The 27,169-nt window shown below is 39.7% G+C and overlaps 1 protein-coding gene across 2 annotated transcripts in view; it reads left to right on the plus strand.

The window, feature by feature from the left end:
• LOC143164689 (endonuclease domain-containing 1 protein-like) overlaps positions 1–27,169 on the plus strand; it is a 172,803-nt gene that overhangs the window by 14,192 nt on the left and 131,442 nt on the right. For both annotated transcript variants that reach the window (XM_076347643.1, XM_076347706.1), the window contains exon 2: positions 7,626–7,883. The gene's annotated coding sequence lies outside the window, so the exon portion shown is untranslated. The remainder of the gene's footprint in view (positions 1–7,625; positions 7,884–27,169) is intronic.

The raw sequence follows: 27,169 nt of genomic DNA on the forward strand, positions 1-27,169 counted from the left end.
GCTGCTTCCCTTCTAACGAGGTACGAATTCCAGATCAAATGTTAGAGCTTCTTGTTTCTACATGAAGAAATCGGATTCAACCCCTGGATGTGTTCCAAACATGGATATCATTAAATTTGACTCTGTTGCTTCCAACTGTTAAAGCATGCTGATCTGACACAACCAGGGAGAGAACTAAAATATATATACGTTTCAAAGATACAAGGCAGAAGGAACCGTTAGATAATTTGGTCTGACATTTAGGGTATTGCAGGTCATTATGCGTAACTGTTACTCCCTGTTTTGAGCGCAGTAGCTCATGTTTGACTGAAAAATTAACAGGCATTTGTTGAAAATCTTTTTCAGAAAGGCATGCTGTCTTATTTTGAAGTTACTTAGAAATCAAGATTTCAACATCTCTCTTATTAATTTGTTCTATTAGTTAAACAGTCTGTACTGCTTTCTTCTTTTTCGTTGTGTTTTACTGCGTTTCTAACTTGAATATGTCTAGTTTCTAGTTTTCCATAGTTTCATGGGAATTTTAAGCTGGCATAAACCGGCAGAGCTGCTGAAAGAAGCAGTCAGCTTCCCCAGTTGCTTGTTCCTGCTTTGATGCCAGCTGGCGCGGCCAGAGCACTGGCCCCTGGTCCTGGCCCGATCTTTCTACAGCTGTACAGTGAACCCATTGCAGAACCAGCAACAACAACAGCAAAATCAGATTTGTCCAGGGTCAGTACCAAGATATCTAGGTCATAGCACAGCTGCATGAAGGGTGCTGCTACAAACGAGGAGGTGGAACAGGGATGGGAATGAACAGTCAGGGATGAGAAATGGGTGAAGGTGGCTGTCCTGACAGCAGATGGTGAAACCGTGGAGTTACTGTCAGCTGTTGGTTCTTCACCGTTTTCTACCAGAAATAATCATGTTATGACAGTGGCTCGTGTTGCTCTGCAGCCAGCAGCATGTCTCTGCGTCTGTGGGTTGGTCCTCATGGTGTTAACATCACGGCTTCACAACCAGGTGTAGGTCAGAACACTGGAATAAAAACTGCGGTTATTTGATGTACCAAAAGCTGTTCAGAAGCAGGTATTGTCAAGGTATTAACGCTTATTTTGTTGATATATTTTTAGTCTCTATGTTGTAGTAATTGGCGACTAATACTCAAGGGAAAAAGGCTTTGGACTGTTTTACTAGAGGGCTTATATGAAGCCAATTAGTCTCAGTGTTAGCAGGTTGAAAGTGGGAATTCCCAATATGTGAGGACTGTGTTTAGTAAACATCTCTTAAAAAAAAATAAACTCAGTCTTAAAGATACAAATTGATATTTATTAAGTAATGGGATGTCTTAAGACCTCGCTGTTGAACAATATCTAACACTAAACCAGGTAAACTTCACAGTACATAAAATGTTTTCTCTCTACTGAATGTTTGTCTCTCTTATGAGAGCATTTCGTAGGCAATTTCTGTGCCAGCTCTCAAGTTTCGAATACTCTATCATGCTTTTTAGTAAGAGGAGAGTATCATCAACCTCTACAGATCTGAGAGAGAGATATGTACATTACGCTAGTTGTCTAGTCTTCCTCTCTAGTCTTGAGGAAGGGTGCGGTTTTCTGAGATACAGAAGGAAAGAGGTGGAGCTCTGAAGAGCGTGATCCCAGAGGCAAGTAAAGCCCAGCAATACAAGAGTATTCAGTCTGGGCGAGGGAATGGCTCCAGACCTACGCTATCACCACAAAACACTGTGACGTCTGTCCCTGAGCATGCATGTGTAGCTATGAACTAGAAAGTCAGAGTATGTACCAGTCTTCTGGGGCATCACATACTGATGTTGTTCTCTATATAAGGAGAAAAAACCTCTTCCAGATACTGCTGAAAGGGTTGACTGATTCTTAGTGCTGTCAAAATACTTTTTTTGTGGTTTTGGTTTTTTTGCTTGCATTTAAGTTTACCAGTGACTCTTACTACTGTGAAAGTTGTTATATAAAATTGTGCTATATTTTCTTCCCGAAACATTCCAGTATTGTTTAGGCAACAGCGCTGAATAGATAAGCATATAGTCAATGTTTCTTACTATTCAGCATGCTGATGCCCTATCTCTTCTGGCAGCATAGTGCAAGACCTACGTTTACGTAAGACTAAGAAGTATTCCCTCTTCTTTTGAGATGGATTTGGTTTTGGATAATCTGATTGTGTATTATTTCATCAAGAGTTCATCTTCACAGGTTCTAGCTGGTACAGATCTCACTTTACACATAGGAACTGGTAAACAGAGTTGTAGAGGCCTGTTTTGCAAGAGGACTCCGTTCTCTATCCTTCCATTTTTACTTAGGAGCTCCTAACAGCCCAGTTCATCAGAGCTGTTGCCACCACTAAAGCGGAGTGAAGAAACTGCTTCACTTGAGATCTGACCGATTGCCAGTGTGCATTCAACTCATAAACTTCTTGAAAGTGACCATCTGATTTTGGGCTATCTTAAATGAAGCTCCTCGAAGCTGCCCAGCCACAGTTGTCCTAAGGATGTTCTACTGCTGCACCTCTTCTTCAGTTGTCTTTGTTTCTACTTGATTGAGCCTCCCAGCTTTGTTACCTGTCTTGCCATTTCCCTTCACACAGTTGCTGGTTGGCGTGTGTTCTTGAGCAGTCATGTCTCAGGCAAAGTGTCTTATCCTGATCATTCTTTTTACATCTATTTTGTATAATTTTTTTATGTTGAACCTTAAACTTCCTTGGGTGAAAAATTTCTGGCCACCTGTGACTTTTATAGGGGAAATTCCCATATTTCTCACTTAAAACTCTAACTTTAGGTTTTTATTGAAGACGGAAAAGGGGGTCTCTTCTGTTCTTTTTCATCTTTGTTTCAGTACTCATTGTGCAGATATGTATTAGCCTGGTAAAGCTGTAAAATAGTGAAGTTGTGATGATCTTCACTGGAGGTGGAATAGTTTAAAGAAGGCTTTGCAGTCTGATTTAGATGTTTGTCCTTCAGAATAATTTAAGAGAAAGGTGCCTTTTTATTTACCAAACACTTGAAAGTAAACCTTAAAATACCACCACAGTAAGGAGCAAATAAGTTTCTTCACATCATAGGGTCTTGTTCTTTCTTCAGAAATCTCTGTGAAAAGATGGGATTCTTGCCAGCCATAAAAGTTTTCAGAAGATAGCTGCTATTTTTCCCTTGTTATATTTCAAACAGTAAAACATATAAAATTATTGACAAGCTTTCTCAAAAAAGGATTCCAGGTTTGACACATCTTGCTAAAATACCATTTAACTTGTTTTCAGGTGGAAAATAAAGGATATAAGAAGGGATGATCAGTAAACAGTGCTGAAATAGACTTTTTGGGGGGTCTTTTTGTGTTGGTGGTTTTTGTTCGTGGTTTTTTTTTTTTTAGAAAGACTCAAATGATGAATTGTTTCTGGAACCTTACTCAACTGCCTTTGGAGTCAGTGGGAGGCTTTAACGTTATTTTCCCAAGAGGGCAGTGAGGCTCAGTCTCACTACAGTGCCTCTCTGCTATTGTATATATGTTCTACAATATATGTATTTTAAAAATATTCAAAACATAAATTTAAAAGGAAGTCTTGTACTTGGTAAAAGCCGTCTGTGTGCCTCCTTCAGATGCTAAAAGTATAATTATCAAGAAAACACCAGCTTTCTAGTTCACTATGGAATGTGGTTGTGGCTTTGTATCAGTTTTGTGCATAGCAAATTTTGAAGACTTTTTAAAAGAGAAAATAAATTGTAACTAGAGAAACCACAATTTTAAAATTAATGGTCATTAAATTTTCCAAACGTATTAATTCAGCTGTGGATGAAGCCAAGAAGAGAACAGAGAACTTTGCACAAAGAAGCATGGTTGTAGCTTGAACGTACCTTACTGACACAAAGGGATTTCCAAAGAGGAAAAAGGGAATTAAGAACTCGATCTTGTTAATTAAGGTTTTGGCAATCTGACTTTCCTTGGTCCTTTTTGAAAACCCCGAAGTAGGATGCATCATGAATGGTGTTTGAATTACTTGCATCTTTGCTGACTACAATGGGAGGAAGGTTGCCTGTCATGCTGTCCTGGTTGCTGTATTGTCCATCAGGTGCAAGTCTCTGGTAGGAGGGAGATTTTGTGTTCCCTGAGAGCTTCTGAGCATGTTTGAGGGGCAGGTTTTCAGAGGATGGGATAGAGACTAGTTGGAAAGGAGCCTGCAGCAGGAAGGGAGACTGAGGAGGGGAAAACTAAGTGCTCAAACACAGAAACAAAGACTTCCTTCAGGGATGCATAGGGATTATGCAAAATGAGGTTGTTAATGGGTTGAGAACAAGCCTGAAAAAAGCCGAAACCACAGTGGACTAGGGGAGTTACTTAAAAGCCTTTTATTCATCTTGCTTTTAGTTTTACTGTTCAAGAGTTCTATGTTTTATGTATTTTTTCAATTGACACCAAGCTCTGGAGTTTACAGTGCTTTTGGTGTTTGTATGATGCTCGCTCAGAAGAAGAGTGCAGGCAGCTCCTCCAAGCGCTTGGTGACTCAGGGTCTCATAATGGTGGTGTTAGAGACAAGACGTGAATCTGAAGGCAGCCCTGGGCTCAGGGGCTGAAGCTGGAAGTGAGCAAAGACTTACATCCTCTGAAGACCGAGACAGAAGACTTTATTGATATTTTGAAAAGACAGTAGCACAGAAACATTCCGTCAAGTCTAGAAAAGAGCTGCAGGGAGCGTGACTTCTCTTTCTTCAAAAGGCTGCCCAAAAACTCAGCTAGTGGAGCTCCTTGTTCCAGGGGTCTTAGTAGCACCTGAGAGGGACAAATGTTACAGAGCCTAAAAGAAATCAAAGTCAGGCATTGGGTTCATCTCATGGCTCTGTTGCATGACCTTTGTCTATAGGGAGCAGCAAGACAGTTTGGGAGCCCAGGAACCAAGTCAGATCACTAGTTAGGCAGAGACTGAACTGGGATTAAGAAGCTTGAGCAGGAGGAACGCAGCAAAGATAAGCCAATGCACAGGTGGGGTTGCTCACAGAAACAGAGTATCTGATGAGTATGTGTTAAAATGAATATGTTTAACATAAATATATCTTACAAAGGTTTCCAAAATACATAAAAAAGAAAAAAGCTAGCAAGACCTCTCTTACAGCCTTTGAAAGTATTTACTTGCTGTGGGATGATGAGGATAGGGAAGAGATGCGGTAGCTCCATCACCTACTACAGGTGAAGACTCTACAAGTCATCTTATTGAGAGGTGTCTTTAGAAGGGTGTAGGATTTAAATCAAGGTAGAAGCAGCCTTGCAACACAACTTTGAAATAATCTCAGGGTGATACTGTTCTGAGACTAAGGCAAATGCAAATGGGAGGCATTAGCACCTGTTGAGAACTGGATGCCCTGTTTTTGGAAACATCTCAGTGGGTTAAAAGGACTAACGCTGGGGTACTGGTCATGCGCCAGATTTGGTCTGGAACAATGACAGATTAACACTCTGAGTTGCCATCGTGGATAAAGTTCTTCTGTCTGCCCTATGAGAAGCAACAAAATAAGATAATGAGTACAGAGTGAGATGTGCTTGGGAGTAGTGTCAAGATACCTGAGGCAGGGAAGAAAAATCTACCTTTCCTCAAAAGAAACATAGCCATTTGGGATAAAAGGGTCATCTTGAGGCTTTGGAGACTCAGTCTGTCAGACACTCGAGAGATCTGGGGAAGAGAAGGGCTTTCTTCTGCATTAACAGGACATACAGGAGTTTATATCTGTAATTGTGAAGAGGAGGAACAGAGAAAATGCTCTCAATATTCGACAGTATTTTGGTATGCCACTTCTGCAGGGAGAATCCTCACAAGATGCGATCCAAACCAAACCTGATGGACTGAAAGGGAGGCAGGTTGCCTCTTCCAGAGGATGGTGGTAGATGGCAAGTGTACCCTGGGCGGGTGGGACTGGGGTGTTGAGAAAACTAGTGTTCATCCGAAGTTGCATCCAGAAATGATTAAACAGGTCTCACTTCTGGAACTGTTGGGAACGAGGGAAAGAAAATGCCTGTTCTTGTCAGCTCACGTTTCAGAAACCTTGCTTATAAAGGGGCAAGTTATGTGACTGAAAAGGATGCACAGGAGGAAGCAAGGAGAAACTACAGAACCCACCAGGAAGGAGGCAAACTGTGTGGGACTACTTTAACACACATTGTCCTTGGTGGGATTGGATGAGGGAGGGAAGAAGGGAGAGAAGGAAAACTGTCTCCTATTCTAATTTTCAATCAAGCAAGTGATTCAAGAAGGCAAGAAAGATGGAAGGCAGCAGTACAGTTTTGTGGTTATTCAGTAAGTTAAAAGATGAGTTTTAAGTAGTTCTGAGGTTTGCTGTGACTTTGGAAGTGCTTATCGGGAGCAGAGTGGTAGAAGAGAGGACTGTGAAATGGGTAGGGATAGACCCATAAGCAGTTTTTTTCCCTTGGGACCAAAGCAGGCTATGTGGTGTTTTCTACAAGCCAGAAAGTACTGAGTTGCCAGGCTGAGAGCAAGCCTGAAGGAGAGGACCTGCCCTGGAAGGACAAAGTGGGCACTGGGGAGATTGTTCACAAACCCTTTCATTTCTGTTACCTCACTTTAATTTTTTTTTTTTCTGTGAAATAAATACATAATTACTCTAGTTCTAGTAAAACTTAGCTCTAGAACTAACATACTCTTACAGCTTTTAGGTGTCTTGTTATGGAAAGGTGCAGGCAAATCCACCTCCATGGTGCTGTCTTACTTGGGGTCCTGCCAGGCAATTTGTTAACACTGCAAATCAAAATACATACTTCTTTGAGTAAGGTCTTGAGAAATGGTTGTTAGCTTGGACATACTGATAGATCCTCCCTGTCTTTCATGAGACAGTCTCTGGGTGCAGGAGTGACCACTTGCACGATTGATAGTTCTAGTGCAAATTATTTTTCTAAGGCTTACTATTAACTTATTTTTTGTTAACAAAGTGAACATGAGGAAACAAAGACTTTTGAAAAATTGAAATTCTTAACTTTGACCAGTGACAGAAAATGCAGCTGGGTTTTGGTTTGGTTTTGTTAGGGTTAGGGTGGTGGTGGTGTTGTTTTGGGGTTTTTTGTTTTAAAGTGCAAATGATCAGCTTTTGAAATAACGAGAAATCAGAGAGGGAAAGGAAAATTTTCTATGCTTTTAGACAAGCTATATGAATGCAGAATTAGATGCTTTGCTAGGCTTTTAATTGTGTGTTAAGCAAACAAAACTTTCCTAGTTTTAAAGGCTAAATGAAGTTTGAAGCAATTTGCTGTATGATACAAAATACAGTGATTCAGCATTCGTGATGAGAGCTATTTATAGTTACTTTATTTTTATTCAAAGAAAAACAATAGCACTGAATTTCAGGCAGTTTGACAAGACACTTAGGAAGGTCTCTATTGAAGCAGAGGAAAATCTCCTGTTACTTGATCTTGAAAGCTGAACTGATGAGCTCCTTCGGCATCAACATTTTAGTGCTGTCCTCCCGAAGGTGAAATTCAGTGCTGTGCTGGAAAGCTACATAAGCAGTGTTTCTCTGAAGCCTAGTTTGTATCCACTCTTAAGGGGCTATCAACATTCACTGTATTTTATTTTTGAAGAATTGAGCAATATAATTAATCTCTGTTAATTTTAACCATCTCTTTCAGGTTTTCATGACCGTTCTGTTAATCCTGTTGCTGCAGCCAACGTGGATTCGAATGCCGTGGCTACAAAGGCTTGTTACTTTCTCATGCTGGATCCCTCAAATCCAAGAGCTACTTGGCAGTTTCCAAGGCAACCACCTGTGGAATAATTAAAAAGGATGAAGTGTTACTGTGCCAGATATAAGGAATTCTTGCCTGGAGAGAGCACTTCATTTTCATCTGTCTGGAAGAATCAAATGTGTTTCTGCCAGCAAAGTTAAGGTAGTACAGTTAAAAAGTACTGATTTATTTTCTGGAGGTACTGCAAGTTTGAGAAGGAGCAACAATCCTATTATGACTGTATACTATTCACTTAAAAAAAAAAAAAAAGACCATGGATCCTTCTGTGTTAACTTTTGGGTATATTTAAACAGAAAATCCAGGAGAAAGATGGTGATGGAAAGGCAATGTGGGTGAACAATATTTCGTATCAGTAAAACAGTTGCATGAACTGTTTTGCGCTTTATGCTGTCTTTCCTCACAGATGATTTTAAGTTGGTAAGGACTAAAATGGAGCATACATTAGTGGGAGCATAAATATAGGAAGTGCAGCCTTCGTGCCAAGTACACTGAGATTTCTTTGGCATTCAGTGAAGTGATAGATATAAAAGGAATGTAGGAGTGGGCTCACTGCAAAATGACAGTCAGAATCAAGGATCGATCTTTATCCCATAGCTTAAAGGGTATGCAGTGATTAAGTTGATGTTGAAACCGAACTGATAATCGGGTTTAGCTTCTTTGGTGAAGCAGCAGCTAAAACCATTTTGAAGACCACATTCCCAGATTCAGAGCTGAAATTGCATAGTGGAGAACCCAAAAGGTAAGCAAAAGAACTCCGTTAGAATAACAAAACCAGCAAATTTGGTTCTGAAAGTTTGAAATGTTGCTACCAAAGTTTGTGGTAAAACTGTTAGGCTCTAGATAACTGGAAGAGTTCTTCTCAAAGTATAATACATTACTGGATGTATCTGCTTATTATATCTTCCTTCTCTGCCAGTCATTCAAATACATTTGAATAGAAAAATATTACTCATTTCTGACAAGGAAGTTAAATGGAGAAAGCCACATTCACGTTCTTCTCATAGTCCAAATAACTGTTCAGTTAAGTCTGGTTACCTAGCTTGATGCTTTTGTATAGTTGATGTTAGACGAGATGCTTTTCTGTAGTTTATTTTAAGCAAAAAAAGGATTTCTAAATTTTGAAGTAGAAATATTTGGGATGCCATCTGGGCTTTACATAATAAATTTTTACTGCCAAAATGTTTGTGGGATTCTGTTGGGATGTGGATGGGATTTCACATTCCATCCCTTCCACAGCACAAGAGGATCATTGTTTTTAGATACGGTGGGTCCAAGAAGAAATAAGAATTGCATGATGGTAGCTTTGTGATTTGAGGGAATACAAACAGAACCTATCCAGTAACGACTGTTACCTTTTACAGCCGTTACAGAATTTCAAAAGCTAATACTCGTAGGTACCAACTGAGTACAACTGCAGTTTTCAACCCTAATAACTTGATTTCCAGTTCATTGGTTCGTTGTCATCGCGGCTTAACTGCCAAATTGATGTTGTTTTTGAAGTAATTCTTCAGGCTGTTCAGTTCCTTTCAGTATAGAGCTGAGGAAAAGGTTTATGGAGGCAAATACTGTTTTAGCATGTGAAAGGAGTATGCTGGCAAAGTATCTGCACCAAGCACAGTGAAGATGATGCAACATTGAGACACGGTGCAAGTAGGGTAAGGGTAGTCGGTGTGTGTGGATCCAACTCTCTTGCTTTCCAAGAAGCATAAGTAACTCTCCAAGATGGAAGTGGATAGTTGTGCAGGAGTGTATGTGTGTATTTGTGCAAGACTAACCTAATAGCTAGGTAGCGATCACGTGAAGTAGGGCAGGATTCCTAAGAGTGTACGCAGAGGAGAAGTTTCATCTTGGACACCCCTAGAAAACATACTAAACACATGCAATCACCTCAGTGTTTTTCTGTTGTACCTCAAATACTGTGGGTGAGATTCTTCTCATGAAACTTAAATTTACAGGCACTGCTGAAACAGGTGGTGAAAAGCAGGTAGGATGAACAGCTCCCTGAAGGGACCTATTCCAGACCCCCTTGAAGGGGATGGCTTGCCTCTAAAAAGGTACCTGTAGAAAGGAACGTCTCTCTTTCCATTGATGGTTCAGCCTGGACTGCTAATTTTGCCTAGATGTCTAACATTTCAGAAACTTTAATTATGTAACTAGATTTATTTATATGTGAAACTCACGTACGCTTCTTTGTCCATATTTCATTCGCAATCCAGAGCTTCCCATGCTAAGTGGAGTTGCACTTATTACTGGTACAACCCACTTGCTCATCCTCCTTTTCCTAACTCGGACATTGGACCCCGGCAATTTTTCCAGGCTTCATATACAAGCCTGTGGTTCAGTATCAAGGTTACTGGAGAGCCACGTGGAGTCTGTTAACATAGTTTCTAATAGAAATAAAAACATGCATGCTAAATTTAGGCAGCTGGACTGTGTGAAAGAAAATACAGTGGCTAGGCAGAATTGATTTCTAACGTTCTGTATTTAGCTTATGTTTTAATAATCTTTATCCCTGAGATGTTTTACAGGACTGAAGGGCAGTAGAAACTTAGGAGCAGTGATTTGTTCAGTAACTTTAATTTCTTAAAGGGATTTGGTACATGGCAACTTAGCCAAGGCTGCAAAAACAATTTCTATTAAGAATTAGTGCTGTATGTAGCCATAAAAAGTAAAATTTTCTTTGTACTCCTCTTTCTGTAACAGAAGATTTGTTATGCTCCGTGTTGGAGTAATTCGATGTCCTTTTGAAAGGGAAAAAAATGGGAAATAGTGATACGGTAATTCTCTAAAGATTATTCTGATACAGTTGTTCTGATGGTACAGAAATAGGGGAAAAATGGAATCACTGTATCAGAAGAGTCAATTACAGTGTGGTCGTCTAAAAGTGTCATTAAAATATACATTTGTTTTGTTAAGTAAATTGGACTGTTTCCTAGAATAGATAACACTTGCCTGTTGTTGCTTGGAAATCCAGGTAATTTCTCAGGTTGGGATTTTTCAAAGGGAGTTTTTCCTTCCAGCAAGAGGAGCCTAGAGTAAAAATGTAGAGGAAATGTAGGGAAAGAGCAATAAGCAGCAAGTCACCTTCCAGTTCTCAGAAGAGGGAACTCAAATAACAAATGGCCCTTTTTGCCTAGGCTCTATTTTGGAGACCTGATCCCTACATCTCTGGATGTTTTAGGGTATTATCAGGCTGGGCAGACCCATCAAACATCTCATTAAGATGTTGTAGAAAAGATTTTCACCTTCCTGGAGAACAAGAATGATCTCTGGGGAATATCGGTCACCAGGACACTATGTGAAGTTGTGTGTCTTATGGTTTTTAGGACTGTCTCTTTGCTCTGTGTCTCCTTGGAGATGAGAAGAGAGTTAAAATCACCTGCCCAAAAGTGATAATGAAGGTTTTCCAGATGCATCAATACGGGACACTATTTTTGCCTATCAGTACCACTGCAAAAATGTGAAACTCCAGTAAAATGCATTGTATTCTGCTGTATTGTGTGTAGCTTCCCGACTGCCTGGCCCCTGCTCTAAGAGCAGTTCCAGTGACAGCAATCGCAGCACCCTTTCAGAATAAGAGAACTATTTTGTTGTACTTAGGTGGATGAATGGTTTATGGGGATCAAATCAGCATTGCCATTTTAATGGTTTTGCAAATAGAACTATCTACTAGATGTCTCTACTTAGTCACAAGATCCGTTTCTCCCCGCCAGCTATTACTGCTGTGCGTTTTGGGTAATGCTTTTTCAGCGTAGTTCAGGGGACTCTCCCTGACAAACTATGCAAAAAGTCCAGAATAGAATAGAAAGGTCAGTCCACTTTGTCGTCATTCTAGGACCAGTTTAGCTCTCTTTGGAATCAATGAAATAACTAATAAAATATTTTTATAGCGGTAGAGTTGTTTGCGTTAATACGTATTTCCAACTCCCCCTTTGTGATTTGAATTCCTCATGTTAGGTTGTTAATCTTTTCCTGCTATTAAAAAATAAAGACTTCAGAATTACAGAATCATATTTGGTAGAGACGTGGAACGTGGCTTTAAATTGCTATCCACAGTGAACGTTTGGATATTTGTAACAGGCCCGGAAGAGGTGCTAACACTTGACAGTTCTTCAGGACATTATACACGTGCTAGACAAAATGACTCACGGAGAGGTAATGAATGTAAGACTAGAAAAGCAGCTGTTCTCGTACACCCATCTAGAGCAGTATTTTGTCTCCAGCAATGGCCAAAAGTGGGTAACTGAGGAGCACAGGAACAGAACGAGAACATAGGAGATCCTCCTTCTGCATGCTCTTCAATGTCCGGACATCTGTAGTATGGTGATTTACTGAGCTGGATGTCTTTTTTTTTTTTTTTTTTTTTTTTTTTTACGATGTTTACTGGACTTGTCTTCAGAATTTGTTAATTCTCCCTTTCAAGCCATGAGAAGTATTAGGAAGTGTAATACTTAAGCTGTGGAACCAGAGAGTAACATGGCAGCCCGTTGAGTGAGGAACCATATTCTTTTGTTAAGTTTTGAACCTGAACTCCATTTAAAATCCTAATCCTTCTTGTACTGGAAGAGATGTAAATAATTCATCCCTATCTACTATCTCCATGACAATCATAATTTTCTAGACCTCAGCCTGCTCCAAGTTATGAGTCAGTTCAGAGCCTGTTGACGTAGACATGAAGTTAGGACCACTTTCTCCACCCCCGGTTAATCCTACTTCACACGTAATTTCATTGAGATACTTTATGAATTTCACTACTGAATTTCATTGGTGTATTTTGTTGTCCAGTCAGCAATCTGCACGCAGTCCTTTTTCAGTTTTTCCTACTCATTTACTGTCTTTGCTACTGTGAATAACTTAGTATCATCAACAGATGTTGTCATCTCACTGTTGAGCCCTTTTCATGTCATTTATGAATTCATTGAAGAGTGCTGGGAACAGATCCCAGCACAGATCCCCGTGGAAAGAAGAGCTGAAATTGCACTAAGTCCTGCCAACAGTAAAAGTGGGTATGCCCGCTTTTGCATGTGGCACGGTTGAATTTGTAGTAATTTCACTGTGTTTTGGTACGCTTGTAAATGTGGAATCGCTATAAAAATCTTTGTAGGAATGGGTAATTTCATGTGTAAGATACAGTGTCATTCTTCATCAGCTGCATATTTGTAATTTCACCTTTGAAAAAGATGTGGCGGGGAAGGGATTCGCCGTTCTGGATGGTTGCCTTAATGTTTAAAAGGGCCAGACCTACTTTGTTCACAGCATAGCATTTTTCATTTCCTGAGTTTTGTTCTCGAAAGTAACTTCGTTGGAACTTAACTGGTTTATCATTCTCTGCGTTACTAGTGTATAGAAAATAGTGTTGAATAAGGGAAATTAAGCAATTGGTTAAATCTCCACAATCATAAATATGCACTGGTTTTAGATGATTAAGTGTAGGAAATGACCTTAGCGATAGAACTGTTACTTGTTCTTGTTTTCTAATGTTAACATAGCAAACAGCTAACGCAGTAAGAAGAAAACTGGGTCAGATCAAAAGGACCTGCAGCATAAAATCATTTTTCTGATGGTAGCCTGTAGCTGCCGCGTAGGGAAGTGTGCAAGAAGAGGGAACCTATCCTGCTTCCCACGGCATCGTCACGCGTCCTTCCAGCAACCTGCAGTTAGGGAGTTCTGAGCCGTAGCCTGTATCACAGCTTCGTGTTTGCTTCTGTGAATTTGTCTAATGTGAACCCATTTTGTTGTCCCTGATGTCCTAGAGCTGCAAATTACACAGGTTACATATTCACCTTGTGAAAAAGGCGGCTTCTTGCTGTAAAGTGTTTGTGTGATATCCCTGTCTCTTGCTGGTGTAGTGCTTCTGTATATCCCTATCCGATCTCTCTTCAGTCCTTTCTTTTGCGGGCTGAGGAATCTTGCTTGATTTCATTTCTCCTCATGTGCAAGCTTCTCCCTAAGTCTCGTCTTTGCTGTTCTGTGCACTGGTGTGTTACCTCCTTTCTAAGATGGGGGGACCAAAACAGCGTGCAGAGTTCAGGATGTGAATGTGCTGCAGACGAATGCAGTGTCGCAGTGTCACACTGCTGCTTCCTGTTACGGTCTCTGTTCCCTTCCTAATTACTCCTGAAATTCTGTTTGCTTTTGCACTGCTCCTGTTATCAACCCCTGTGAAAATGGTATTTTCATAAAGCTATCTACAGTGACTTCAAGGTCTTTCCTAATCAGGAAAAACTAATTTAGAACCCGTCATTTTCTAAGTCTAGTTAGCTGGTTTTTTCCAAATGCAGGGCCTTGCATTAATCTACTTGAATTTCATCTTTGGTTTTCTCTCCCAGTCACACTGTATAATAACTAGTTGGAAGAAAGGACTGAGGATAACTGCTTTGATTTACTTAATATTTTGAGACCTGTGATCTCACACTGTATCCTTTTCAGCATAATTTGTTGTTAAGTTAAATCTGTATAGGAGTCCGCTTTTTTGTGTGTGTATAAACAGATATGTTCTTAGCATGTTAATTAACTGTTAATTAATAAGACCTTCCTCACTACTGCACTACAGCTGAGTTTTCTTTAAGAGCTGTTAGAGAAGTTTGGTAATTTTGGGGGTCTCCCAGTACCCAATTAATCAGAGCTCCTTCAGAGCCCTCATGTGTTTGACCTGTATATTGCAGTCCATCAGTTGGCATTTTTAGTATTTTGGTTTACCTAGAAATCTGGCTGAGTACATGTGCTCCCAGCTATTTTATTACTGGTAGGCTTTGTCAGTTAACAGTTCTCAACTGACCGGAGAGGATCCTCTTTCCTTGTCCACTCTACAGGCAAACTCCAGTGCTGGAAGTTCCCTAAACTGTTATGTACTGAATGGTGAATTCATTTGGGTTTTCATGTGGCAAAGAAGTAATTTTGAGGTTTTTCCCCCTCCCCATGGCTTTGTCTTGTTGAGCATGCCTTCTACCTTTTTATCACCTACTGACCCAGCAGACTTTCTGATAAGCTTCATCCTTCTGGTGCATTTGATTAAATTTTCTCCTAGCACATCAGTCCTCTATTTTTTTAGCTTGATATACAACGAATTTGCATTTAGTTTGCTGAAGTTTTTATTTTTTCCTGGCGTCCTAGTATGACTTCACTTTTTGAAGGGCACGCTTTTGCATGCTTTCTTAATGTTGGGTGGTTGGTTGTGTGGTGTGTGTTTCTTGGTGGTTTTTTTTTAAGTTACACTTACGCTGTTCTTCCATATGCAATATGCAGTCTTTAGCAAGCTGTCAGCCCCTAAAAAACATTCACCTTTTTGCATGTTATTTTTTGTTTTCTTTAAAGAAGCTTCCTTTTAATCACAGAATGCTTGAGGTTAAAAGGGATCTAACGAAGGTCATCTGGTCCATCTCTCCTGCTCAAGCAGGGTGGTTTTTTTAGTTGCATAACTAAAAATAGAGAAACTAATGCTTCAAATACTGAACCTTGAGTGCACTGTAATCAGTAATGCAGTCATTCTTCAGCAGTGAAGATCCTGTACACAGTTAAAGACTGGGTCAAGTCTTGCTTCTCTTGTGGGTTTTCAGAATTGAAGTGGTAATTAATGGTGTCTTAATGCACTGTTTATATCACATTGACAATACTGAGAATTTTATCTGTCTCTGAAATCCTCCAGTTTGGCCACCTTAATCTCAAGAGGTGATGTTTGTCACTGGTAACTGTCAGCTGCCTTCATGGGGCCATGGTTGTGGTCATCTCCTTCAGGCTGGAACTGGGAAGCCTCTCTGTCCTGCTGAACTTGTCTTTATCTTTTCTTTCTTACTGTGCTTTTGTTGGAAGGAAGAGGGTTTGAGCTTCGTGAACTCTCGTGCACTTTGAGATACTCAGGTTGGTCAGACAATGTGAGGCGGTTCCTACCGGAAAATTTCTCTGTATGGGGTTGTGGCTCTCATCCTGCTGGAATATTCTACACTAGCCAAAATGGCACCAGGCTAATGTTTAATGGTGAATACCGCCCCCAGCCAGTGAAGTTGAAAGAGCAGTTTGGTTCACCCTACTGCAAGCATCTCCATGTGGTTGTAAGAGTTGCCAGTGTCTCTCTGGGTGAAATGAAGGTGTAGTTTAGCAGGTGACCTAAAAGGGTAAAATGAGAGTGGAATTTAAAGTTAAACGTAAAGATAATGTAATGTTGGTTGCGAGGAACAGCTTGGTGTGATTTGGGTGGTTGGTAGTTCCGCCTATTTTTCCTCATTCTCTTAAAAGTAAATAAGTGAAAAGTCTGCAACCTAGAGATGTAATCAGATATTGCTTGTATTTCTAGCAATATAGATGCCATTTCACTGTTGACACTGCAAGGCCTCTGGGAGGTCTGGAGAAAGTAGTAATAATGATACTTTTTCTGAGTTTGAATTGTGTGGCTGAGGTGTGAGATGGCAGTATTGCCCGCAGCGGTCAGATGCACTGATGACCAGCCAGTGCCCTGTGTAAACTATAACTTTTGCAGTGCTTAACCATAGCCCTCTAAAAAACAGACACTTTCTTTAAAGTTGTGGAGAGACAAGTATTGCTACAGAGCAGTTCTTCCACTAGTGTAAGATGGCCATGACAGGATGGGATCAACGAGCTCAGCTGTTCTTCGGAAGTGCCCATCTCCACGGTGGTTGTAGAAAGAGCTTAAATGAATGAGGAAAACCCTGACATTTTCAACAGAAGAAATTGGGTGAGATGAATCTATCCTTAAAGGTCAGACTTCATTTGTGTGTTACCACGATCTGATTGTTCCGTACGGTCAGTGGCAATAATCAGTTGAGCTGTTTTTGAGTTTTTAAGAGGAGTTTGTGTCAGTCTGGAGTTATTCATACACTACCAAAAAAAAAAAATCAAACCCTTCTGAGTGTATCTTTTAGCATATTAGTTGTTAGTGATTGTTCATCCAAGTGACTGATCTGACTCGCTGGAAATTTTGTGGTGCTTTACCTTCAACATTATGAGAATGCATGCTCAAGCTCAGGTTTGTGTGGGTGAATGGACAATACTGCGTAAGTGTGCATATACAGACTCGTAAGCAGCCTTTGGGCTGAGGTTAATGAACTTTTTCTGTTCCCTTTTGTTCTGTCTGTAGCTTCCTCAGTTTGGGGCTCTGCAAGAATGCAGACTGGTCTAAAAACTATGTAGATTACATAATGTAGTGCCGGGTTTTATTTCAGCTGAATGGTAGCTGACCTCAAGTTTCTAGCAGGTTTGAAATGCTCTTCTGCCCACCAAATGATGCCAAGGCTAGGGCTGAAAGCAGGTGCTTGCTTCAGCAGTGACTTTCACTGATCTCTTGTTATTAATATTAATTTGGGGAAAGATAATATTTTCTGGAGGACTGAAGGATGCTGAGAGCATGCTGTTAATTTGTTCCCATCAAATAAGCATAGATGGAATACAAATGCTCAGGAATGGTGTCAGGACAGAGAAGATGAGGGATGTTTTCAGTTAATGCCTGCCAAGAATTAAGAAAAATTAACACAAAATTTTTGTGGTTTGGGAGAATACTCACTCGAGGAGTTGTCTGTTCCACAGATGAGGGCTGTACAGTTAACTGAGTTAACTGTTTTGAAACAAGGCTTCACCTACAACTTGCAGGGGAATGTTTCAACTTTTTTGGGATATAGTAACTTGTAGTTCAGTTGTTGGGGTCATTTCCTTGAGAATCATGAGAAGCAGTTGTAGCCTTTGCTCAGGCAGAAATCTCACTGAAATCAATGGTAAGGATTTGTTGTTGTTATTGAGGCCTGGGGAAAAAAAAAAGATGTTTATTCTGCACTGTCTTAAGTATGAGGCAAGACTACTCAGCAATCAGTGAATAATCAGGTTTGTGTTTATTCAGAGTTTGTTTCCTTCAAATTGGCTATTTTTACCTTCTGTAGGGTCCTAAGGTTTTTTCAGCAATGATGTTTCTAGTATTTTCTATTTTAGACACTTGATGCAGGATTTCAAATTCTGCTGAGGTGTTGGCAGTGATACAATATGTGTCTTGTTTACAGTAATTCGTTTTCAGCTTGGTAATGCAAATACCATCTCTGCAGATCTTCAGAGCTCTGGTTCCTCTGGAGTCGAGGGCTTCATCTCACCTGTCCTGCATCGTGAAAGGCGGTATCCATCTAATCCAACTGGATTAAGATTAATCTCATCTGGATATCTGATTTTCAGAGAGCTAAAGTGAGATGAGATTTATCCAGAGTCTCTTAATTGCTGGAATAATTTCAAACAGCAAGAAGTAAGATCTACTCTTCTTTTTATCATCGTCGTTCTAAACAGAGAACTTGGGCTTCCTTCGTAGTTATTTCTTGGTGTTCTGCCATAAAAAGCAAGTCTAAAGATAATTGTGCAAAGGGAACTTTGTGCTCAGTGTGGAGGGGTATTTGTGTTGGTAGAAGAGGATTAGCATCCTAAAGACTTAGGTATAACTCACTTGAAAAGAAGCTTGCTTTGGTATATAAGCAATTTTTTAGAATGATACTGCTTCTCTCCCTTGAAGCTCTTGCAACTTAAAAAATACACACTGCCATATGCTACTGTAATACCAGCGCACGAACTGTATTAAAATATAGATGAACAGAACTGCAATTTGAGGTTTTAATTCTGCAGAGGGATCCATTTTGGAGCCCTGCTTAACTCTACAAAAGACCTAAGTTTAGTTGTACCACATGCCTGTGCAAAACACTTTGGAGGCTTTGGGTCTGAAATTGGGATGAAGAGGCTGGGAAGGAGAGAAAAGAAACTTCCGCGATTCCAGTGCCTGGAAAAGTGTTTGGTAAAGTAGACAATGAAACTGCTATTGCAGAAAACACTTCACTGAGGTTTAAAGGCTGCATATGTGCCGTCCAGTCCACCGTGGGTATCATCTTGGACTTCATGGCAGAATCAGCCTCTCTTTGGTCATTTACCCTTTTTGTTAGGTTGTAGATCACTGCTAGGTTGTTGGTGCTCTATGTGGAAACAAGCTGTGCCTGTACTAGTAAACTAAGGGTTTAGTGGGTTTGGAGTGTCCTGTGGTCATCCACACTATTAATCTTTATTTAGCATGCTCATTGACACTGCTTGGCCAACAGTGTTTTCCTAAGCAACATACAGTTTGAGGGCAGCAGGAGGCCAGGTCTGTTCCTGCTGGGGATGTGGATAACACCCTGTGCTGCAGGCAAAGACAGCTTAGCTGTGTTGATGCAGGTTATGCAGTGACTCTTGCCCTCAGTGCCAGAAACGGGGCCTTCTCCAGTTTCTTTGTCCTGATGCAGGGGTAGGTACAGGTGGCTTGGTGCTCAGTGTGCCACCTATAGCAAATAGAGTCGTAAGGCAAACTTTTGTAAGCAGCTGAGAAGCTTGGATACTGCATTGGACATCCAGCTTATCTCATAGCTTTCAGAATTGTAGCCATAGGTTCACAGTCGTCCTTACTTCTGCTGTTTGCTTACAATAACTTTAAGACACATATATTTAAGTGTTACATAGGATTTGGACTTTTGAATGTGTGTGTTAATCTTTTAAAATCTACTTGTGTATTTGAACAAAATTTGTGGACCATATAAACGTTCTTTAATTGTGAGCGGATAGTTAAGATGCCTTCTTTTTTTCCTTAGCAAATGTCTACGTAAAACATAAATGTTAAGTGTCCCAGCTACTTTTCTCCTGAAAGTCGTTTTGGGCCAGAGTCATAACAAACTTAAAGCAATAAATTGACAGAGCTGTATGTTGCTATCATTCATGGGGAAGTGCTCCTGCTGATTTTATTCTGTGTGCCCATCTGATAGTGCTTGATGCAGTGATCTCAGAAGGAGACATCTTAGTTTAATTCATGTTTTTTATTAAAGCCATAGATACTTACTTTAGTAATAACATCAGGTACTTGTGATCTTGAAAAGGTTGGAAAACTGTGATGCAAAACAGTACTTTTTTTTTTCTTTTCTTTTTTCCTTTCCCTTGGTAAAGAAGAGCTGACAGGAATGCATGGAAACTGTCAACAACATTCCTGACCAAGTATTCAGACACAATCAGGCCACTAGTATGTCAATAATTGATAATTAATGAGACTTTATAAATAACATTTTGTGTTCTTTATACGTGTCTTCTGGGTTTTTATAGAGGGGGGGGAATGTCAGACAAATTTCAGGCATTTCTGTGCTACCTTGGAGACTAGAAAATGTTTCATTCTTGGCATCTGAGATTGTTACGTAACCTGGTAATTCTGGGAACAAGAATTTTAAGAAAAATGCTGAGCAGTTCGAGTCTTGTCACAAAATTACAAGGTTCAGAAACACTGTGCTAAATACTTCTGTGGTAATTTCCCCAGAAATACTAGTATTCCAGGCTCCTGGAATGCATTTACTTTGCTGGAATTGCATCCTTAAGGAGTTAAACTCCAATCCCATGGAGTAAATGACATACTAGCAATTATTACGTAAAACCAATATATTTGGTTTTACAGAATATTAAAATGGAATAAAATAGAAGTGTAAGGAGAAGGTGAAGAGTTTTACCTCCTGACATCAGGAGCAGAACTGGTACATACTTAGGATGTGGTTTGTATTTTGTTGTATGCACAGCCCCCAGCACAGGCCTGTGTGAAGGAGTTTGCCCTAATCTCTTACTGCTGTCAAGAGGATTTTTGTTTTCTCCAAGTTCAAGGTCTGTAGTTCTAATGGGACAAGCCAGGAAGGAACTTTCCCTGCTTTTATCTTATGTGAAACAGTGTGGCTTATCTTACCCGCTCTGTTTGTTCAAAACTCTTCTTATATTCAATAGAGAGGGCTTGATTAATTTTTTTCAGTATGAAATGAAAATGGTGACCAGTTACTCTTGCCTGTTTTGTGAATTTCCTGATTCTTAAGTTGATTAGAAATTGCCATATTCTGATACCTTCTTCAGAGTACAGATAGTCTGACACAGGAATCCACAGATTCAGGATGACTCAGAATTAAAAATGAGTCAGTTATGCCTTATTCTGTTTAATTAATTTTTAAAAATACAGAAATAGAAGTAAGTAAAAGGGGTAGCTGATGGTGCCTTGTCCAGTACTGTGTAAATTCACTTGCTGTATGTGGTAGGGAAGACTGACTGTTTCAGAGGGGATATGATTTAAGATCCCTGTGGCAAGGGCAGTAGAGTGACAGTGAGTAAAACAGAGGAATGACCTGCACTCCTGAGCTGTCTGAGTATCACAGAAGGCAGAATCTCTTTTTGTAGAAGAGATTTTGAAGATTTAGGACCTAGCACGAAATAAAAAATAATAAATATTTAAGATTGAATACCTACAAGACGCGACTTTCTCTTTAGTTCTTGAAGAACAGCTTGTGAGTTTTCCATAAATACTATTAGACATCCTGTTTACAGTGCAGTTTCTAGAATAATATTTTTCAGTATAGATCAAGGGTTGAATATAAACTAGTGCTTGCTTTTCATTTTGTTTCTTGACACACAAAAGAAAATAAAGGATACAGATTCTGAACTCTGAAGCTGAGAAACAAGAAAAACCAATCTTCCTCTCCTACAGTGTTTCTTCTAGTGTTACTCATTTATCAGGACACATTTGTGATGTTGATCAGTTTGTTCTTTTTGTTCCCCTTGCCTCTCGGTATGCTCCATGCAAGGTGTTACTGATGGGCTCTGTGCGCACTGGCACAACCAGCCGTGGAGGCAGAGTATGTGCTTCTCAAAGTCTTATCTTTTACTGAATTACTGAACTGTGTGTACTGTCCACTTTCATTCCTCCAAGTACTATCTCAACTTCAGTCAAAAATTCAGGTTCTGGAGTGACAGAAGGGATGGCAATAAAAAGTGTTTGGATGATAGGAGGGCTGGAAGGAGGGAGCTGTGTCATGAAAGCAGCAAGCATGTCTCTGTTCACTTCTGTTAATTGCTTTTTTGGCTAAACTAATGTCCTCTTTTTACATAAATTCTCATCATATTCTAATAATACACAATTTAAGTTACCATTTATTTCTCCCCTAAATTAAGGTCTTTTATTTTCTTTCTTTTCTGTCTTTAGCTTCGATGTTACTTTTTGAAGTGATGAGGTGAAAGAAAAATAGTAGATCAGGTATTTTCCATGCTTGTATTCTTGCATAAGTTTACTGAGGGGAAAACCATCTTTATAATGCTTCTTTCAAGTCAAAAGAGCACAGTTCATCTTTAGGCAGCATACAGCAGGAAGCATTACCTAGCAGTAACAATAAAATTAAACATTCAAATAAACTTAAATACTAGTTTTAGGATTTCATAGCTAGCTTTTAATAAATTTTTAGATTACTGTCTCTGAATCTAAATACCAAGCCTGTAATCTAGTCTGGCTTTGTATGTAAGAAGGTGAGAATTTTTCCACAGAAGTGCATCTTTGAGTGCTGTCAGAAAGCTCTCTACTCCTAACACCAAGTAGTGGTAAATATTTAACAATCCTATTGCTAAAAAGAAACAAGTTATTTCAAATTTGAGCTTGTTTGGCTTCCAGCTGTAGTATCTTGCTGTGCCTTTCTCTCCAAGGATCGCAGGGTTGTTTATTATTTGTCGTATTCTCAAAGTACCTATAAAAACAAGGTCACATACTCATCTTCTTAATACAGGAGACCTTTGACCTAGTGTCATGAAGTCTGTATCCCAGCCAGACCGACTATTTTCTGAGGTCTTCCTTTGAATGCTTGCCAGTACCTTGGCATCTTTGCAGTGTGGATATCAGAACTGGACGTGAAGTTCTAGCTTAGAATTTAGCTCGATTTGTTTCATCAACATTGAAAGATGATGTCATCAGCCAAGCCCTTAATGTGTCTTTGCCCTGCACTGGCAGTCCATAGCGGGGTGATTCAGTGCAATTGCTTCAGAGCCCTTTTCTGGGTAGAAAGCGTCCAAGTCACGGAGGAGTAGCCCGTGTTCCTTCTTCAAACATGGGTGGCTTTGATTTGTTAGGATTAAAATCAGTTGTTGTCTTCAACCACCAGGTCACTATGGAGTGTTATTTCCTCTGCCAGTACTTCGGTTATCTACAAACTTAACTCTTAAGTATTTTTATTATTATCTAGATTGTTTATAAAACTACCAGGGCCCAGTTCCATATCTGTCGTTCCTTCATGTCACCCATGCCATAATAGGAAAGCCTGCCATCCACTTGCTTTGCGTAAGAAAGCAGTTACCAGCTCTGGAAAAGATGAGAGGACTTTGGTATCCCAGGTGATTATTCTTACGGACGGAATGAATCATTTTCATGATTATTACGGACTTCTAACATGTGGGTGAGTGAATCATCAGGTGTTGAACAGATTAATCTTTTCAATGGGACATGCACAAGATCATGTTTTCTCACTGAGACAACTTGTACCTGGCTAAAGAAAATACTACAGAAGCTGAAATACAGTAACATCGTGTGCCTTTGACCATGTTACCTTGGGAGATGATCCATGAAACAGCCCAGTGTTGTTTTTCATAGTTCTTGTTATGTAGGGGGGGGTAGTGACCTTTAAAGTACTGTTAAGAGTAGAAGATTTGGGGGGGGAAGGGGGAAGTAAGAAGTTGACCAATAGTTGTATAAGAAATTGAGCACGACTTTGACTTTCTAGTGTACTTGTGTAATAAAACTGTTGTAGGTAGATTATGTCGGTCTCTTCTCCCAAGTAACAAGCGATAGGACAAGAGGAAATGGCCTCAGGTTGCACCAGGGGAGGTTTAGATTGGACGTGAGGAAAAATTTCTTCACTGAAAGGCTTGTGAAGCAATTGGAACGAGCTGCCCAGGGAAGTGGTGGAGTCACCATCCCTGGAGGTATTTAAAAGACATGTAGATGTGGTGCTTAGGGACATGGTTTAGTGGTGGGCCTGGCAGTGCTAGGTTAACGGTTGGACTCGATGATCTTCAAGGTCTTTTCCAGCTTAAATGATTCTGTGATTCTATGTAAACTTGCACGCCACATGATGACAATCCAACATGTATCAAGAGCACATGAACTGATAAAACATGACTGTATGCGTTTGTCTTTGTCTTATTAAGGGCTGTGCCCAATGCCCATTTAGGTAGTAAAAGCAGACTGAATTTTGTAGATTGTCTCAATGTTTTTTTTTTTCTTTTTTCAGTCCACAGCCAGGTTCCACCATCCAGAATTATGCTTAGTGTTGGGTTTGACTGAGATCCGAAAATTACAGAGCATGTTATGTTATGACTAATTTGGGATAGGAAACAAAGTACAAAGTTTAGGCATGGGTAGGTAGGGTTGAGGGCTTCAGTCAAAGCTTGCCAGAGGTTTAAGTGAAAAACTGGTGATCCTTTCCTAGAACTTCAGTTAAGGTTTAATTTTGTAATAGTACTGTGAGCACAGGTAATATTCTTTAGAGGTTTCATTATAAAGCATTTCTCAGTAGGTGTCTTTTAAAGGGTTCTGAAGAGATAAGAATTATTATAGAGCACCTTACATGGACAAAACAATTTTCTGAGCAGTGCAACTTTTTATCTTACTCAGGGCTACAGGCTGGAAAAATACATATATTTTGGTCAGCAAAGTAAATTTGAAGGGAGATGAATTCATTCATTGCAAATGAAGGTGCAGATGCTTTTAGAATCTGACCAAATATCTGTAAGTAAAAGCATCTTCTTCATCCTTACAGACTTCTGAATATGGATTTCATAGAGTGGAAGGGTTGAACACCAGAAGTGCAATAATAATAAAAAAACCCAACACCACCCCCACTCTTCACACCCACCCCTTCCCAGCTGTCTAGCTCAGTAAATTTCACACCATGGTTGCAAGGCCAGAATGATTACGAATTAGGGTTAGCACAAAATCTAGCTATTTGAAAATTTTATAGCATTTTACTGTAATGTAGAGGCTAGAATTTCTCAAACAAATCTGAAAAATGCACAAGGGCAGGGAGGTCACGCTTTCAAAACCCAATTCATTGCAACAGAAAATGAGATTTCTTAACCTTGTCTTTCAAACAAACTGAATCGTGCATTGCCCCCTTGCACTTTGGCATTTTGGTTGTCATCTATTTTGCACTCCTTCATGCTAGGATCCGCATCCCGTTCTGTCTGATGTTCTGTAGGTTGCGGTGCATTAAAACTGTTCCATATAATCCACATGTTTGACTACTGGATAATTTTTGACCTTTATTGTGAGTGTCCTTGGGCAAAGCTCCATGTGGTCGTGACCAAACTCACAGGAGATGCGGAATATGGTAAGCTTTTTTAAATCTTAGGCTGTGCAGGGGCTCTCTGAGGGAATATCTTTATTGTGGTGAAAGTAATATGCCTACTTTTCACTCTGATTTTAGCTTTGACATAGATGACTCTAATTTAGTTCCCCCAAGGCTGTAACGTACTGCTTTTTAGGATTGTAGAGTAGCCACTAATGGAAATTTGTTAAGAGTGGGTGCGTATGCATGAAGGAAAGTGTGCATAAAAAAATAAAGAGGAGCCTCTTGCTTATGGTGTACTTTGTATGTACTGTTGTCCTTGATCTAACTTAACTAGGTGGTACAGGTGAGAGCTGCACAGCAGTTCTCTATAAATAACAGTCACTTCAGCCTCGAAGTCTGTGTTTAGTAAGTTTTTGTTGGTCTCAGTAGTGGGCAGCTAGTTCTTAGAAATGAGTTTTCATCTGTATACTCAGTGACTTACAACTCTGCGTATGGATCAGTGTCTTTGATTTAAGGATGGCAGAAGATAGGTGGCTTTCAAATATCCTTACAGATGGGTAGTGTTTGATTACAGGTTTTACAGTGATTTGTGATAAAGATAACAGTCCAATTCCAGGTCCATAGTGCTCTGGCCGGTGTCACCTTTGCTTATATTTGCAAATTCCTTTTCGTATGGCATATTTACTAACACTTTTTTAAAGACTCTTATTCCTTATGGCAATATTAAGAGGTATTGTACCAAAGAACAAATTCTTTAATTGCTGCGAAGGAGTATTTATAAACTACATACCAGTCGCAGCCTCCCTCCTTGCTGCCTTGTTTTAAAGGAGGTGTGAGAGCTGTGAATGCGTCCTTCAGGATTTCACTAAAGCATTAATACTTCAGTGGTCTGTACCAGAACACCTCAGTGTATATTAAGGTTTAGTAACGTCCCCTAGAGACGAGTTATATTTCCCCAAGAAATACCAAATTGGAAATCAAAACCAGTGTACAGGCAGAAGAAATCATGATGATTGCCATCATAGATCTAACAATCTACCTTAATTTTCCCAAGGAAAGTGTAGTGAGGTGGCTTGATGGCTTTTCTTCTTCCCACTCCTTTTGGTGCGACGTGTGTGCGGGATCGTGGGACAGGAAAACTGCTGTGTTCTGCACAGCACTTCCACTCAGGGCGCTTTTATCCTGCTCTAATTGTGCTCGGTGTGGCAGCTACTACTGTTAAGAACATACTGCACTCATGGTATAAAAAAAAATACTAAAATTCAGCTTTTAATTTATTTGTCCTCCCATTTGGAGAGAACAGCTAATGTGATTCCATATAATAAAACCAACCATGTGAGAATCCACAGAGGTGATTTTCTAAATTTAAGATTTCCTTTGAATTTGTTTTTACAACAAATAGATTGGATTACTATAGGCTGTGTCAGTGTGAGTCACTTGTAAGTGCCTGTTAATCCAATAAACCTGCGTGGTTTCTTACAGAATTACTATTTTCTGATTTCTATTTATATGATGGTCCTGGCCTTGTTGAATCCCCACTGACTTCACTGGAAATGTCTCTTTGGAAAAAACTGGTATAATTTCATGTGGTAATGGACATTACAGGGAATCGGTAAAATGAAAAATAGCCTCAAGTAATGAGTAAATGTTTTAAAAGTTATTTGTGTCAACTTCATTACGTATTTTGTAGCATTATCGGATGAGAATAATTGTCAGAGCGTCTTGTTCTGTTGCGGTTGGTTGGTTTGTTGTTTTTTTTTTTTTTTTTTTAGTTTGTGTGGAGGGTAGAACAGCATTATTGTGTTTTCACGCTGTCCTGCAAGTTTTAGAGGTTTTTTTCTTCTGTTGTTGCCACTGCCCTACTTTGTGGTGGTGGTTGCATCACTCTGTGCCTTAATTTCCCACCCATAACATACTCAGCTCTACTGAAAACTGAAAATCATAGATTAAAAAAAAGTAGCTGTTTTAAGATCATGACTTTGGCCTTCTTCTGTTTTACTTGTGCAGCAACTGGTGTTCAGTGGCAGCAGAAGGCAAAAACTTCGCTATGGTTTGGAATTTTTGCCGGAAATAAGAAGAAAAAATCTGGAGAACAAATGTTTTTCCAGCCTGAGATACAGTGTACTTCTGTACCAGAGCAGAGGGAGGGTCTAAACACTTAAAAGATGGCTGGTAAACCTGGTCCTGTTTTGAACTAGAAAGTGCAGAATATAAAGATTTATATTACACAAAGGGAATTTCTAGTGCTGAGAGGGGGGGGGAAAAATACATTTACTGGAAATAGTTTGACAAAATTCAGTG

Source organism: Aptenodytes patagonicus, chromosome 1 (assembly GCF_965638725.1).
Source record: "Aptenodytes patagonicus chromosome 1, bAptPat1.pri.cur, whole genome shotgun sequence".
Taxonomy (NCBI): Eukaryota; Metazoa; Chordata; class Aves; order Sphenisciformes; family Spheniscidae; genus Aptenodytes; species Aptenodytes patagonicus.